A 15,222-nucleotide genomic window follows, 5' to 3' on the forward strand; every position below is an offset into this window, starting at 1 on the left:
TGGGACTGATACCTTTATCATCATATAATGACATTCTATGTCTTTTAAAAATGTTTTTGACTCGAAGTCTGTTTTCTCTGATATAAGTATAGCTACTTCTGTTTGCTTCTGGTTTCTGTGTATGTGGAATATTTGTTTCCATTCCTTTGCTTTGAGTCTATATTTGTCTTTACAGGGGAAGTGCATTTCCTGTAGGCAGCATATAATTGGTTCCTGTTTCTTTATCTGTTCAGCCAGTCTCTATCTTTTAAGTGGAGAATTTAATATATTTACATTCAAGGTTATTATTGACATGTGAGGTTTTTTATTTGTTCTTGTTAATTGTTTTCTTGTGGTTTTCTTTATTCTTTGTTTTTTTTTCTTTTTCTTCTGTTATTGCTTGTTATTGTGGTTTGGTAGTTTTCTGTACTGATACCTTTTGAGTTCTTTCTTTTCTTTATTTGTATTCGGTTTACAAGTGAGTTTTATAGTTTCATGTGTTTTCTTGATGGTAAATGTCAACCTTTCTTTTCCAGGTTTAGGACTTCCTTGAGCATTTCTTATAGATCTGGTCCAGTGGTGATGAATTCCCTTAGTGTTTGCTTGTCTGGGAAAGACCTTATTTCTTCATTTATGAACGCTTATTTTGGTGGATATAGTATCCTTGCTTGGCAGTTTCTTTCTTTCAGCTAATTGACTATGTCATTCCATTCTCCTCTGGGGTGTAAGGTTTTAACTGAGAAATCCACTGTTAGTCTGATGGGGTTTCCTTTATAGGTGTATAGACACTTGCCTCGTTCTGTTTTTAGTATCCTGTCTTTGTCTTTGACTTTAGACATTTTGATTATAATGTGCTTTGGAGTAAGCCTTTTTGCATTTTATCTGTTGGGGTAATCTCTGAACTTCCTGGATCTGCATGTCAGTCTCCTGCCAGACTTGGGAAGTTTTTATCAATTATTTTGTCAAATAGGTTTTCTAGGCCTTTCATTTTCTCTTTGCCCTTGGGGGCACCAGTAATTCAAATATTTGGTTGCTTTATGTTGTCCCAGATGTCACAAAGGCTTTGCTTATTCCTTTAAATCCTTTTTTTCTTTATTTTTCTCTCATTGGACTATTTCAAAAGACTCGTCTTCAAGTTCTGAGATTCTTTCTTCTGCTTGAACTAGTCTGTTGTTGAAGCTTTTGAATGTATTTTGTATTTCAATTAATTCTCCATTCCAGAATTTGTTTGATCCTTTTAAAAAATATCTGGTAGATTTCTCATTCATATCCTGAATTGTTTTTCTAATTTCTTTGTATTGTTTTTCAGAATTCTCAATGTATCTCATCAAGCCTCTCTAAATGAGCATTTTGAATTCTTTGTCTAAGGTTTTATGAATTTCTTTTCAATTGGTATCTGTTGCTAGACAATTATTTTGTTTCTTTGGGGTGTCATATTTCCTTGCTTTTTTGTGATTCTTATGTCCTTTTATTGATATCTGTACATCTGGTGTAACTGTTGCTTCTTCCACATTTTTGAATTTGCCTTTGTAGTGGAGGACTTTTTCCTGAAGATGTATCTATGATGTTGGTTGGGTAGGGCACTTTGGCGTTGATTCAGGTACATGCAGTAGTGTAGTTCCTATATGGTTTCTTTGGCTATAAACAGTGTTAGTGGTACCTGTGACTTCCTTGTAGCTTAGGTGCAATTATTAGTGGAGGCTGTGCTGAAGTTTTCCTGGGGACTGGGATGCCAGGTAGGCCAGTCTTTGGGCCCCAGTAGTGGCAGTGGTAGGCTGAAGTGATTATCCTTGAGCCCTAGAGTGGTGTATGCTGATTCTAGTATTAGTGAGTCCAGATGGCTGGTTCTTGGGCCTCCAGGTGATTTGCTTGGATGCTGGCACTAGCAGTGGTAGGCCAGGCATGTGGGGATGTTCTTGGGCTCCTGGGCAGCAGGTGTGATTTGGGTGATGGTAGTGACAGTGGTGGTCTAACCATTGGAACCCAAGTGGTTCAAGCTGATGTTGATGGTGGCCCCAATGGGTTGGGAAGACCAATCCTCTGATCCACAGGTGGCATATGTGTTTGGGTACCAGCTGTGGTGGTATTGACAGGTTGGGTCAGCCTGATCTCAGACCTCAGGAGGAGTGCTCAGATGTCAACAGCGATGGGCTGGGTTGGGCAATTTTCAGGCACCTGGACAGAGTGCTCAAGTATTAGGGGGTCACACTGGTCCAGCAGACTTGTTATCAGCCCCTGATAGTGTGTTTAGGCACTAGCTATGATAATAGGGGTGGGGTTGTCTCTAGGCCACTGGAAAAATGCTCAGGTAGGGATAGTGGCAGCTGTGCTGCAGAGGTTTGCCACTGGGGAAAGTGGGGCCACTCTCAGTGGGAGCAACAAAGGCAGACAGTTCTAGGGTGTATGATTTTCTTGCACTTCAGTCCTGCAACAGCTTGCAGCAGCAGAAGTCATCGGATTTGTCTTTGGGGCACATGAAAGTGCTCAGCCTCCCCCGCCCTCCTTGGCCTGAGAGTAGCAGCAGTAGCATCGGCTCTAGGGCAGGACACAGTCCTTTGGGGACTAGGGTCTCAGAATGGTACCTTGTGGTAGCTACTCGAGGCTTAGGGGCCTGTGGGTCACAGTGTCAGCTCCCTCTGTGCAACAATGCCTCTGCACAATGTTTAGGCAGCTCCCTATGTGAGTCTCAAGGCCCATGAGTGTCAAGAGGAGCTCCTCTAGCTAGGATTGTAAGAGTTTGTGGCAGGAGTGTGGACCCTTGGGGTCTCTTACTTACCTTTTCTCTGTGTCACAGAGCGTCTCCTGGTTTCCAGTGCATCTTGGCCAAGGAGGCTGCCTCATTTCTGTCTCTTTCCTTGCTTTTGGTGCTTCCTAGAACTTCTCTGTGGAATTCTGGTGTTTTCTCCTAGAGGATCTTACTAATTGTAAATATCTATTTGATATTTTGGTTCCTTTCCATGGATGAGGTGCATACTAGTAGGATCTAGTCAGTCATCTTGAATCAACTCGCCTCGTGATTTTTCTGAAGCTGTTTCTTTTCTTAGAACCTCTTCTTTGGGGTAGAGATTATAGCCATCCCACACATTTCCTTAGTTATTATTTTTTGAAGATTCATAGTATATCATTGTTTATCCTTTACTGTTTGGTTTCTTTGCCATTTAAAATATTCTTAAATTGCTTTTGTTAGGCTTTGACAAAGAGAATCTGTGATGTGGTTTTACTCTGCCTTCCACCCAGCTCTCAGAAGACCTATTATGTTTGTACTTAGAAAAATTAATAAAGATATTTCTACTTTAGAAGGTAGAATATAAACCATTTTCAAAAAATAAAATGAGATGTATTTGAAAAATTGTTCAAAACATAAGAAGTGCAATGAAAATAACGTCAAATTTACAAAGAAAAATAAAACCAATATATCGAGGATTCAGTTTAAAAAATACTACATACAAACATGTTTCCTGAGAATTTATAAAACTTTGTAGAAAACAATGTGGTAATGTATTTCACAATTAAAATATTTATTTTCTTTCACACAACATTCCAGTTTGTCCTAAGGAAATAACCAGAAATGTTGTTGTATATTATGTATATATACACAACAAAAAGATATTAGTTTTACTATAAACCTTAAACTGAAAAGTGATTAAAATGTTGATCAACAGATAAATGTTTAAGTGTAATTAGAAAATGCTCATTACAAAAAACAGGATAGTAAACTCTGCATGTTATGTGACCCTAGGTTTATAAGAAAAATATATTTATAATAAAGGACAATGAAAGGAAGCACACATTTTAAATTTTATTTTTTAATAACATGTATTTTTTTCAAATGTTCCATCATGAATATATATTCTTAAATTTAGAGGAAAAATAAAAATAATAAGATTAAGAGATACCTGTTCTCTGATGGTTCTAGAGCTGGGAAGGGGTGCAGTTTAAGAAAGGTTGGTTAATGGGTATAAAACAGATGGAAGGAAAAAGTGCTAGGGTTGTATAGCACAGTAGCATGACTATAGTTAACAATAATCCCATTGGGACTTGTGTTTAAGAGCAGGGTCTCTGAAGACATCCTTGTTGAAGACAGTTTTGTCCAAGGGAACATCACAGAGTACTTTGTGGGCATGAAGTAATTGTAGTTATAAATTTGCACAACAGACTTGATCTTTGACCTCTTGGTGATCTTCTTGCCTGTGGCACCTGTCACTTCGTAGGGACAGTGGTCAATTCCAGCCACCAGAGCATGGTTGTAGGGGTGATCTGAAGTGCCTTCATCATTGTTCTAAATGCTGATGTGATGGCTTTGAGTCCAGAGTAGCATCAGGCCAGGACCAGCGCCACTCTCCCAGGTTTCACAAACTTGCCCATTTCGACAACAACCAAGTAGGCCTACATCAGAAACGAAGAAAGGGCACTTCTGCTAACTGTATATTTCAAAAAAGAAGATTGGAGATGTTCCCAAAACAAATTATAAATGTTTGAGGTAATAGATATCCTAATTACCCTGATTTGATCATTGCACATTGTATGCATGTATAAAACTATCACATGTACTCCATAAATTTGTATAATTATTTATCAGTAAACAAATTAAAGATATCTATTGCGTATGAAAGAAATAGAAAGAAATGAATGCAAACTTAAGAAGTATTCATAAGAGGGAAAAAAAAGTTTAAAGTGATAAGATAGCAAAAATGGTAAGACAATAATGTATTGTTAAGATTAATCAATTGTAAGATTAATCAATATAAGCCAATTAAAACCAGAAGGTAAAAGATTGAATAATAAAGTGATACAGTGTTTAAATAATATAATAAAATAATCTAATATTAATGAATTTTAAAAATAAAAGCATACTAAAGTGGGAGAAGTAGATAAGGTAGATACCCAGATTAAATCTTCACATTAACATCCTGTAAGAATGAGAATAAAAAGAGTTTTCTGAGCTGAGGAAGTTTCATAACTTTAGTGACTGAAGATTGCTGAGAGATAGAAGACAATATCTGTTTAATGGTGCCATTTTCCCCTGGTTTCTCACACTTGAAAAAACAGCAGCTCTTAGATATTTTAAAAGGAATTTAAGGGGTTTTTGGGTTGTTTGTTTCTTCGTTGTCATGTTTTTGGAAGTTCTTAGTTACGGTCTTATCATCATGACCATCTCAGAATGATAGCCTCAGACCTAGAGTCTACATGACTTCTGGTTCTCCTACATATAATTAAATGTTCATGTTCTAATTCCAAATCCCCAGGAGAGAGTATCTAATTGCTTCAGTCATTTATGTTCTGGGGATGGGGTTGGGAGTGAAGGAACAGGGTCAAATTGTACAAAGGATCTGTTCCTTCCAGGGTTATAAGCAGGACAGATTTTCAAAGAAGAAATTATTGGCATCTCTGATACATGTAGTGAATAATTTTAATTTTTATATGTAATGTGAATAATCACAGACAAAACAAAGGATTCTTTTTTTTTAAGTCTCAGTGTCTTCCAGTGTACTTGTGAATTATGTGAACACAATAATGGTAGCTTCATAGAGTGGTCACAAAATGGGAACATATTGATGTCTAGATAGAATTGTCTTAAGTAAATCTCTGGATTGAAGATTTCAGCATGTTCTCACTTATTTGTGGGATCTAAAAATCATGTCAGTTGAACTCATGAACACTGAGAGTAGTAGGATGGTTACCAGATGCTGGGAAGGGTAGTAGGAGGTTAGGGAGGAAGTGGGGATGGTTAATAGGTACCAAAAAAAAAAAAAATAGAATTAATAAGACCTACTATTTGATAGCACAGTCGGGTGACTATAGTCAATAGTAACTTAAATGTATTTTTTAAATAACCTAAAGAATGTAATTTGATTATTTGTAACTCGAAGGATAAATGCTTGAGGGGATACATACCCCATTATACAAATGTGCTTATTTCACATTGCATGCCTGTGTCGAAACATCTCATGTACCCTGTAATATATACAACTACTTTGTACCCTCAAAAGTTTTAAAAAGTTAAAAAAAAATTATAAAATGTTATCAAATGATGATTTTAATTCTACCCCATAAAATTAAATAAGTATTGTATTTCACTTTTTAAAATCAGTCCATTCATCCTATGTAGACATTTAAACTAAACATTTTAGGAAAATTTCTTTTGTTCTATGTACATATTTAGCATTACTTCCTGTGTAATTTTAAAATCTGAAATTCTTCTAGCATACAGAGTAAGTGGATTATGATATACTAAAGGATTAAGCTTCACTGTCTTTTGTCAGATTAATCTGTCATATGTAGATTGTCGCTTGACCTGATAGAAATATGACTGTAATTCACCAAAAAAATTTCATGGATAAGTAACCATTTCATTATTTTATGTAGAATGAAGAATGCATGCTTCTTGACTGATTGTATAATTCTCCAAATTAAATTTAAATAAACCTCATAATCATGCGTTTTTCTCAGAGTTTCATAAGGATTCATGGAAAAGATATCTGTGATAGCTTATGTGGTGAAATAGAACAATTAAATATAATATTCTGTGATTCTTCCCACTTTATTAGAGTTAAAGTGTGTTAAAGTTACTGAATGAGGATAATTTTGTATTTTTATATAAAAGTTTTTGCATTATTTTAAACTTAAATTTTCTCATCAAACAAATACAGATAAACTTTTGCATTTAAACAAAATAGTTAATACTCTGAGAACATTACTCCATTTGCTTATATGGTTTTCAATGAAATAGGTAAAATTATATGCATATAAATGAATGTTAAAAGGGAGTGTGAAAAATAAAGATAGCAGTGAGGATTATAGTTTGAAATTAATGTATATTTAATAGTTAAAGGAAATTTAAATAAAGTAAAGCACTGTGTTTTTGTCCTAACAGGAGGTTGTATGAAAGAGTTTAAATGTGTCATATTTAGGTAAATAGTTCAGCTGTAGAGCAGAAGTATTAACATAAAAAATTAATTAAAAAGTTGAAAATAAATAGGTGGGCACAGTGGCTCAAGCCTGTAATCCCAGCACTTTGGGAGGCTGATGCATGAGGATAGTTTGAGTTCAGGAGTTTAAGACCAGCCTGGGTAACATAGTTGAGACCCTGTCTCTATAAAAGATTTAAAATAAGCCAGGTGTGGTGGCATGCACCTATAGTCCCAGCCCCTCAGGAGGCTAAGGCAGGAGAACTGCCTGAGCCTGGGAAGTGAGGCTGCAGTGAGCTGCGGTCATGCCCCTGCACTCCAGCCTGAGTGACAAAGCAAGACTCGGTCTCGAAAAAAAAAAAAAGTTAAAAGTATTAATAAACTTTTACATAACACATGAACAATATTATGTAATTTATGTTAGAATAATTGTGAGAGGATAAAGGAATACTGCTTTTTTCAAAAAGTTGAGAATAAAAGTAGAATACTGAACTAGATTGTTAAAATCTGATTTTTAAAATGAATTGTATTTTAAACTTCATGACTTTTTTTTTTTATAAGACCTAATTTTTTTGTTTTGGACAGTCTTGCTCTGTCACCCAGGCTGGAGTGTAGTGGCATGATCTTGGCTCACTGCAACCTCTGCCTCCTGGGTTCAAGCAATCCTCCTGCCTCAGCCTCCCGAGTGGTAAACTTCATGACTTATTTTTTATAAGACCTAACTTTTTTTTTTAGACAGAGTCTCGCTCTGTCGCCCAGGCTGGAGTGCAGTGGCATGATCTCGGCTCACTGCAACCTTTGCCTCTTAGGTTCAAGCGATCCTCCTGCCTCAGCCTCCTGAGTAGCTGGGACTATAGGCGCATGCCACCACACCCAGCTATTTTTTGTATTTTTAGTAGAGATGGGGTTTCACCATATTGACCAGGCTGGTCTTGAACTCCTGACCTTGTGATCCACCCACCTCGGCCTCCCAGAGTGCTGGGATTACAGGCATGAGCCACCGCGCCTGGCAAGACCTAATTTTTTTAGAGCAGTTTTAAGTTTACAACAAAGTTGAGAGGAAGGTACAGAGATTTCCCTTATATGTACTGTCCCCACACATACAATAGCTTCCCCTCTATCAACATCCCCCACCAGAATGGTGTATTTGTTACAGATGATGACTCTCCATTGATACATCATCACCCAAAGTCCATAGCTTATATTAGGGTTTACTCTTGATGTTGTACATTCTCTGGATCTTGACAAATGTGTGATGAGCTGTATCTACTCTATACTATATAAAATAGTTTCACTGCACTAAGAATCCTCTGTGCTCCACCTGTTCATCCCTCCTTTTCCTGTAACCCCTGGAACCCACTGATCTTTTTACTGTCTTCATAGTTTTCCAGAATCCCCTTTTTCCAGAATGTCATACTGATGGAATCATACATTATGTAGCCATTTCAGATTGACTTCTTTCACTTGGTATTATGCATTTAAGGTTTCTTCATGTTTTTTCATGGCTTGATAGCTAATTTATTTTAGTGTTGAATAATATTCCATTATTTGGATGTACTACAGTTTATCCATTCACCTACTGAAGGGCATCTTGATTGCTTCCAAATTTTGTTACTTATGAATAAAACTTTGATAAACATCCATGTGCGGATTTTTGTGTGGACATCAATTTTCCACTCTTTTGGATAGATACCAAGGACCTCAATTGCTGAATGATATATATGGTAAGAGTATGTCTTGTTTTGTTGAGAAACCACCAAACTTTCGTCCAAACTGCCTGTACCATTTTGTGTTCCCATGTGCAATAAATGATAGTTCTTGTTCCACCTCCTTGTCAGCATTTGGTGCTATCAGTGTTCTGGATTTTGGCCATTCTAATAAGCGTACAGTGGTTATCTTCTTGTTTTGATTTGCATTTCCCTCTTGACATATGACGTGGAGCATCTTTTCATATGCTTTCTTTTTTTTTGGGCATCTATATGTCTTCTTTGGTGAGGTGTCTGTTAAGGTTTTTGGTCCATTTTTTTTTTTTTTTTTGAGACAGAGTCTCGTTCTGTCGTCGAGGCTGGAGTACAGTGGTGCGATCTCAGCTCACTGCCAGCTCCGCCTCCCAGGTTCATGCCATTCTCCTGCCTCAGCCTTCTGAGTAGCTGGGAATACAGGTGCCTGCCACCATGCCCGGCTAATTTTTTGTATTTTTTAGTAGAGATGGGGTTTCACCGTGTTAGCCAGGATGGTGGTCCGTTTTTTAATTGGGTTGTTTTCTTATTTTTGAGTTTTGTGAATTCTTTGTATATTTTGGATAACAGTCCTTTATGAGATAGGTCTATTGCAAATATTTTCTCCTAGTCTGTGACCATGTTTTCATTTTCTTGGCAGTGTCTTTTGTAGAGCAGAAATGTTTAATTTTAATGAAATCCAGTTTATTGACTCTTCTTTTATAAGTCATGTCTTCAGTGTCACATCCAAAAAGTCAACACCAAATCTAAAGTCATCTAGGTTTTCTCCTGTTATCTTCTAGGAGCTTTATAGTTTTGTGTTCTACATTGAAGCTTATGATACATTTTGAGTTAATTCTTTGTAAAGGTCTTCCTCTAAATCCATCTTTTTTTTTTTTTTTTGGTAAGAGAAATCTCGCTCTTGTCCCTCAGGTTTGAGTGAAATGGCTTGATCTCATCTCACTGCAACCTCCGCCTCCCAGGTTCAAGCAGTTCTCCTGCTTCTGCTTCCCAAGTAGCTGGGATTAAGGTGTCTGCCACCACGCCCAGCTAATTTTTGTTTGTTTTTTTTTTAGTAGAGATGGGGTTTCATCATGTTGGCCAGGCTGGTCTCGAACTTCTGACCTCAGGTGATCCTCCCACCTCGGGCTCCCAAAGTGCTGGGATTACAGACGTGAGCCACCACGCTCGGCCTAGATTCATCTTTTGCATGTGGGTGTCCATTGTTCCAACATAATTTATTGAAAAAGCTATATATATATATATATATATATATATATATATATATATATATATATATATATATTTTTTTTACAGTGTATTGCCTTTGCTCCTTTGTCAAAGATTAGGTGACCATATTTAGTGGCTCTGTTTCTGTGCTCTCTTTTGTATTCCATTGACCTATTTGTCCTTCACCAGTACCACACCGTCTTGATTATTGTAGTGTTACAGTAAGTCTTTAAGTTGAGTAGTGTCAGTCCTCTAACTTTATGCCCCTTCAATATTGTGTTGGCTATTCTGAATCTTTTGCCTCTCCATATAAACATTAGAATCGGTTTGTTCATATTTATGAAATAACATGCTGGGATTTTGATTGGGATGGCATTGAATTTATAGATCAAGTTGGAAAAACTGATGTCTTGATAATATTAAGTCTTCCTATCTATGAATATGAAATATCTTCCAATTTACTTATAGTTTTTCTCATACAGATATTATAAATATTTTGTTAGATTTATACCTTTCAATTTTTTGGTGCTTATGTAAATGATAATGTGTTTTTTATTTCAAATTCCACTTGTTCATTGCTGGTATATAGGAAAGTAATAGACCTTTGTATATTAGCTTTGTATCCTGCAGCCTTGCTATAATTGCTTATTCCAGTTTTCTTGTGAATTCTTTTGGATTTTCTTCCATGATTAAAAAAAAAAAAGCAAATTGGTAGTTATGTAACTAGGGTTATAGTTGTAGATTATTAAAACATAGAAATATTCTTAGCAAAATCTTGCTACTTCTGAAAGGCAGCTTTTTTTGGAGTTATTTTAGGAGATAGCGGATCTCAGTGAATTTCAGAGTCTTCAAAGTCATATTAAGGAAAAACTATATGTTACATATATATTTCTAAAAATTGTGATAAATACACATAACATATAATTTGTCATCTTACCCATTTTAAGTGTACAGCTTAGTGGGCTATGTATATTCACACTGCTGTGCAACCAACCTCCAGAACTTTTTTTATCTTGCAAAACTGGAACTCTCTACCCATTAAATAACAACTCACAATTTTCCTCTCCCCTTATCCCCTGGCAACTACCTTTCTACTTTTTGTTTTTATGAATTTGACTACTTTGGATACCTCATATAGGTGGAATCATACAATATTTGTCTTTTTGTGACTAACTTATTTCCCTTAGCATAATATATTCAAGGTTCATGGATGTTGTAGCATGTGTCACAATTTACTGCCTTTTTAAGGCTCAATGTTCTAGTGTGTGTGTGTGTGTGTGTGTGTGTGCGCGCGCAAGCCTACAGATATACACCACATTTTGTTTATGTATCTGTCAGTGGACATATGGGTTCTTTTTGCCTTTTGGCCATTGTGAATAACAATACTGTTATTAACATGGGTGTACAAATATCTGAGTCACTACTTTCAATTCTTTTGGGTATATACTGGAAGTGGAATTGTTGGATCATATGATCATTGTATTTTCCATTTTTTGAGGAATCAACGTACTGTTTTCTGTAGTGGCCGTGCAATTTTAACTTTCTACCAACAGTGTATAAATGTTCCACATCCCTGCTAACACTTGTTATTTTCTTTCTTCCTTTTATAATGTAATAGCCATCTTAAGGTATGTAAAGTAGTATGTGATTGTGGTTTTGATTTTCATTTCCACTAGCGACTACATTAGCAGTATTGAGCATTATTTCATGTGCTTATTGGCCATTTGTATATCTTCTTTGGAGAAATGTCTGTTCAAGTTCTTTGCCCATTTAAAAATATTTTGCTATTTTTTGTATGAGTTGTAGGAATTCTTTATATGGTCTAGATATTAAGCCCTTATCAGATATGATTTGCAAATGTTTTCTTCCATTTCATAGACTGCTTTTTCAATCTGCTGATAGTGTCCTTTGATGCACAGAAGTTTTTGGAGTCCAGTTTATCCATTTTTACTTTTGTTGCTGGGCTTTGTGTAATATCCAAGAAATCATCGCCAAATCAAACGTAATGAAGCTTTCCTTCTGTTTTCTTCTAAGAGTTTTATATTTTTAGGTCTTATGTGTTTGGGTCTTTGATCAATTTTGAGTTATTTTTGTATATGGCATAAGGTAAGGGTCCAACTTCATTCTTTTGCGGATATCCAGTTTTCCCAGCAGCAGCATTTGTTGAAAAGACTGTCCTTTCCCTCCCCATTTAATGGTCTTGGCACCCTTATCAAAAATAATTTGACCATATACTCTAAGGTTTATTTCTCGGCTCTGTATTTGTTCCATTGGTCTATATGTCTGTGTGTATATATATATTTTTAAATAATATAGTTAATTAGTAACTTTTTTTTTTTTTTGATACAGAGTCTCCCTCTGTCACCCAGCCTAGAGTGCAGTGGCACAATCTTGGCTCACTGCAACCTCCACCTCCCGGGTTCAAGCGATTCTCCTGCCTCAGCCTGCCTGAGTAGCTGGGACTACAGGCATGCACCACATGCCCAACTAATTTTTGTATTTTTAGTAGAGGTGGGGTTTCGCCATGTTGGCCAGGCTGTTCTTGAACTCCTGACCTCAGGTGATCTGCCCACCTCAGCCTCCCAAAGTACTGGAATTACAGGCATGAGCCACCGAGCCTGGCCAGTTAGTATGTTTTAAAATAAAGTCTTGGTTGTAAATTTGACAGTCTTTACTAATGTAGAGATAGTGAAACTTTACCTCCGTTCTCTTAGGGTCCTGACTGGGCCCAACAGCTAAACTGATATAAGTTAAATTAACAGGAGAAAAGCACGCACATTTATTCAATACAAGTTTTATGTGGCATGGGAGCCATCATAAAGGAATGAAGAACTGAAGAAGCTGTTAGAGTCAATTACTTAAATACTGAATTGGACAAAGAATAGTAAGTTGGGAAAATGTGATAAGGCAAAGGGGATTAGGCTAGGATAGTTAATTGTGTACGTAAGTAGCCAGGAAGATAAGGGTTGGTATAACTAGGTTTGTTTGTACAGAATTCCTTTGGCCTCAGCTTTTTGTCCTCGATGATAAGAATGTTGCATCTTTTATATAGGAATTTCATTTCTTACCTTAGGAACCAGCATGAATGTCATAGTGATCTTTTTTTCACCTGCTGTTTTTGAAGTGCTATATTAACTTAAATAGTTAATATGCCAAAATGGTGTAAGTTTTTTCGTTAGTGAGTCCTGAGATTTTCTTTTACTTTTCACAGTATCCGTAGAAAAATCTTGCTCCTACCCCATCTTCATCAGTCCCATTTCCCCTGTATCCTATAGGTAACCACATCATAAGGAAATACACATATATAAATCCTATTGTTTCTCCTTTTTTAATCTATCTTACAGTTAGTTTCTACTGTCCTAATTATAGCACAATTTTACTTTTTAGGTTCTATGATTTGAAGAGTGGTATGGCTATATATTATGGCTTCTAAGTTGTTACCATATTTTGGAGCAAAATGTATTGTTATTTTTACTATTAATTTACATTTAACATGAATCATGATCCTAAAAGCATCAAAATGTCTTCATAACATCCTACAAAGAAGAGAGAACAGCACTGCTGTTCTACACTGTGGGTCTTGCCCAGTCTATAGTTACAAGAAATAGTTCTTTAGTTGTTGTGATGCCGTGGGTAGACTTCATTCTTAAGTAATGTACTTTGTCTATAGTAACTCCCTGCAAATATGTTATGTGCACAGAATATCCTGAAGATACATGGTGAGGTTTCGTTGCCTTTGTTGTCTGAAGCCTTTTTTTTTTTTTTGGGAGACAGAGTCTCACTCTGTCGCCCAGGCTGGAGACCAGTGGCACGATCTTGGCTCACTGCAACCTCTGCCTTCTGAATTCAAGTGATTCTCCTGCCCCAGCCTCCCAAGTAGCTGGGACTACAGGCACGTGCCACCACACCCAGCTAATTTTTTTTTGTATTTTTAGTGGAGATGGGGTTTCACCATGTTAGCCAGGATGGTCTCGATCTCCTGACCTCGTGATCTGTCCACCTTGGCCTCCCAAAGTTCTGGGATTACAGGCATGAGCCACCGTGCCTCGGTCTCCTCTCTGAAGTATTTACGGTTGTTGTGTCTATTATTGTTCCCAGCCAGAACTGGAACTGACCTGATGTCATGATCTATGAATATAATTTTTAATTAAGGAAAAAGTACCAGGAAATCTCATGTCATTGTAGACCTGCTTCGCTGAATACCATTTAGCAGTCTATACTCCAGCCACCAGGCATATTGGCTGTGCAATGATGCCTCCACGATAACAGTGAGGAGTAAAAGTTGGGCTTGGATACTCTGGCTCTTGCTTAGGTCAAGGGGTATGCTATGTTCTTGTAACAAATCCCACATATATATACATATGCATATTGTTCCACAAACATCCCCAAGCAGAAACCAGGGTTAGGTGCAGAATAACCTCAAAAAAATTTTGGTTGCTAGGCTGTAGATGAGTCTTTCTGAGGCTGGTATTTTGACACTACGGGCTCCATTGTTTCTCAACTGCTGTGTTGTGCTGCATCAATTGTTTCACTATATTATCACTAAAAGCTTGGTCCCTAAAAACATAAACTTCTTAGGACCTGCGTGCCAATGGGGGCTTTTGGACTTGACTTCAGCTTTTTGGGGGGATAGAGTCCCTTTCCCCTCTGTAGTATTGGTTTATTAGTGAATCAACCCTGAAGAGGTAAACGGTTGGAGCCTCAGCCTCCCAAGAGGCTGTCACTGGAGAATGGTCTCACTGACTTCAGCCCTTGGGCATTTCCACAGCACATTTTCCCCCTAACACCTCTACTCCTGCTAAATGCCTACCTAACTCTTAAAATAGGAAAGCTGGGAACTCCACTCAAAACCATACAAAAAACCAGTTTGTACATTTGGACACCTCCCGAGCACTCACAGTCCCTGTGTTTCTCTTTTCCAGCAGTAGACAGTCACTGTCATGCAGTTTAAGTGATTTATTGATGTCTCAGCTAAACTTGCTATTGTTTCAGGACATTTCAGTCACCAAAGTTTTTAAAGAGCATTCTGTACTAGAGGAGCCGTGCTGCTTCCTTGTGTCTGCTAATGTGTCCTTAGCCAGCCTCATTCTTCTTCAGCTTTTCCACTTTGGCAACATAGATCCTCATGGTGTCCATCTTAAACATCCCTTTGTTCACATTCCATGCCTCCTACTTGGCCTTGGCTTTCACATCTGAGGCTGAAGGGGCAGGAATGTTGCAGTCGCTCTGGGTGGGCTGTTTGTAGAAGCTATACACCAGCAGTTTTCTCCTGATCGCACACAGTACCCTTCAGCTGCTTGAGGGCAGTGCCGGCCAGCTCAAACTCCACTTGGCACATTGTGGGAGGGAAGGCCAGGCCCCTCTGTCCTTTCTAGGTGAAACCTGGT

This window comes from Theropithecus gelada, chromosome 13 (assembly GCF_003255815.1).
Source record: "Theropithecus gelada isolate Dixy chromosome 13, Tgel_1.0, whole genome shotgun sequence".
Classification (NCBI taxonomy): Eukaryota; Metazoa; Chordata; class Mammalia; order Primates; family Cercopithecidae; genus Theropithecus; species Theropithecus gelada.